This window comes from Alexandromys fortis, unplaced genomic scaffold (genome assembly GCF_014885135.2).
Source record: "Alexandromys fortis isolate MF-2015 unplaced genomic scaffold, M_Fortis_MF-2015_v1.1 scaffold_21, whole genome shotgun sequence".
In the NCBI taxonomy this organism is placed as follows: Eukaryota; Metazoa; Chordata; class Mammalia; order Rodentia; family Cricetidae; genus Alexandromys; species Alexandromys fortis.
In genome coordinates, this window is record NW_026067905.1 from 5656069 (window position 1) to 5659154 (window position 3086).

Genomic DNA, 3086 nt, shown 5'->3' on the forward strand with positions numbered 1-3086 from the left:
AAACAATGAGTGAAACAATTTTTTCTTCCCCTAACAACTCTTCCCTTTGTAGTTTCTGCCTCTCTCTACCATTTAGCTAACTTCTAGTTAGCAAGTCCAGAATTATCTAGAACAGGTTTGCATGCCATCTCATTAAGTATGTCTCCTAAATACCTCTTTCCTGCTTTGATATTTGATTATTTGCCATTTGAGGTCTCTTAGTTTGGATCTCGTTTCAACAATTTGTTCTTCTAATTCTTAAAACCATAGTCTATTTAGAAAATAATATATTTTCTAAATAATCAGGCAGTGGTGGCACACGCCTTTAATCCCAGCACTCAGGAGGCTGAGGCAGGTGAATCACTGTGAGTTTGAGGTTAGCCTGGTCTACAAAACAAGTTCCAGGACAGCCAGGACTGTTTCGCAAAGAAGCCTGTTCTTGGAAAACCGAGAGAGAGAGAGAGAGAGAGAGAGAACTATTTAGGAAATCCTTCTGTCAATTTCCTTAAATATTTACCATGGCTGTAAGGACCAACAAGAGCCTCCAATTGGGCAGCATATAAGGTCCTTCATTATTTATTCCTCTTTGCTTCATTTCCATTACAATTTCTGAGTGTTCCTCCTTAAGACCCTTTCATTCTGCCTAGGCTTCAAGACCAAAGGTTCCCTGAACCACTGTACTGAAGACCTCTTGCCTGGTAAATGGAGAAATCATGTATCAGGGTTCAATTCAAATGTTACCTTTTCTATAAAATCCTCCTGAATTCTTTCCTGTTCCTGGATCTGCATTATTTGCGTGATACATACACATGTGTGTGCTTTTGTGTGCCTCCACACGCATGTGGCAATTGGAGAGTTCTAACAATGCACATATTTAGAAGAAAGAATGTTGCTTCTCTTCTTCCAGATTTGCTCACAATTGGCACACAATGAGTCCTTGTAAAAGACTGCCAAACATACAGACAAATGAGCATTGTGACACAGTAGTTGAAATGACCACCAACATGTTGTGAATGTATTTAAGTCAGGGCAGCGACGCATACCTCAGTGAAGGTCTAGAGTGTGGCAGGCATCACAACCCAAGGAAAGGATATATGTTTCTAAGCAAGACAGACCTGACTTTCAATCAATACCAGCCCCACAATGTACCTCTTTCAGCTGCCTGACCTTGGACAACCTCTCTAAGTCTCTGTTACTAATATCCATACCAGGGACTTAACGTGTATGTACCTTCGACTTATCTAAGGCTTGAATAACGAAGTGCTCGAAGCATTGAACATGGTGCCTGGTGCCTAGTACAGATTCCACAAATGGCTATTACCATTGCAAGTTGAGTGTTGGAGACAGTCCTCTGAGGCTGCCAGTCTGGTTAATTTGTGCATTCCATTGCTTTCACAGTGGATAAACAACTAACATGAATAATGAGTGAGTTTTCAGTATCATGAAGACAAGGTCACAAATGAATATAATTTGCTTCTTCATTGATCTGTTTTACATACTATGTCAATCTTACCACTCCTAAGACTTCCTACCTCTTAGAGATCTCACTACTCTGGAGCTTTTATTTTTTTTAAATTCTTACTCTTTTACCAATTCTGAAGTCAAAAGATGGCATGTAATTGCTAAATTGTTGCCATTTTAAATGTTTTCTTTTTCAGGTTCTTCAGTTGTCTTTGTTTTTATATTTCATTTCAAGTTCCCAGCTTCCGTAATCAAGGTCTACACACCTCCACTCATCCACTCATCCATAGGTCACCAAATACCCCTTTATCAAGTTAAAAAGAGAAAGTTTCAAATATACCGTAGTGCTTCCATTTATAAGAATGCATATTTATTAGTGTGTTAAAAATGTGTGTTATGTGTGCTCATAATGAGTGAATATATATCTCTGCATTCTGCATAATTCAATACATACAAAACAAAAAATTATATTCATACGCAGGTCTTGAACATCCAGTCAAGAACAGTTCACAATTTTATCTACATTCAAGTGCAGAAAGGATTTAACTAATAAATAACTGTGTAACCTGGTAATCAAATAATTTAATAACTTATAGTAAAAAAGAAATTCCATTACTTACAGGTATATAGACATGACGGGGAAATGGAGTAAGTTATTCATATGGTTGGTCTTTTTAAAAATTTAAGATCATTCTTTCAGAATAAGGAAAGAACACATGAGCATATAGGGTGATTATGTAGATTGTCTAGCCCTCACCAAACCTTTAATTTAACTGGGTTACTGGAAACGAGGCATACCACACAAAACACCGAATAGACTACAGGGGACCTGGGGCCGGCAGATTTTTTAGATGAGTCGGGGGATTTGACTGTGCTACTTACCTGCTCTCTGGAAAGTAGAGCAGGGCTGGGGATAATAAAGGGTAAAGAGGGGGCGAGGGCATAGAGAGCAACCTTGTCTCGCAGAACTGCCTCATCTGCCCTCAAGGAAGGCAAACAAACAACCTTCTCAGGACTCATTACTTCCCTCTAGCATATTTTAGTCTTTGATTTTGTTTGAATCAAACTTGTTTGTTTTTGTTTTTTTAAGACAAGGTTTCTCTGTGTACTCCTAGCAGTCCTGAAACTAGCTCTTGTAGACCAGCCTGGCCTCAAACTCACAGAGATCTACCTGCCCCGCCTCCAAAATGCTGGAACTAAAGGTGTATGCCACCACTGCCCACCTGAATTCTGCATATATAATGCTAAGTTTGCTCTGAACTCTATCCCAAGGGTTTGTCTGTATTGCCTGGTACTGCTAAGATGCTTCATAAGAAGCCTTAAGGTTGGACTGGCAATGCATTAGAGGGATTCTAGTTCTAGCTGGTTGTCTTCATTGTTCTTTGTAGCACATCTGCTACAACACATGTCTGTAGAGTGGGTTCAGATGTACCTCTTTCTAGAAGTCATTTTCATCATAAGTTTAGATATTAGATAGTTCTCTATCAACATATAACTCATGGTGTGGCCCAACCTTTGGAATATTTTGCATGCCTTCTGTGGAGGTCAGGGCACCTACAACAGGCATCAATCATGCAAATATTTTACATGATGGTTTTCCTGATCTCTGGAAAAACATTTCTCATTTATTCTGTCAACATTACAGT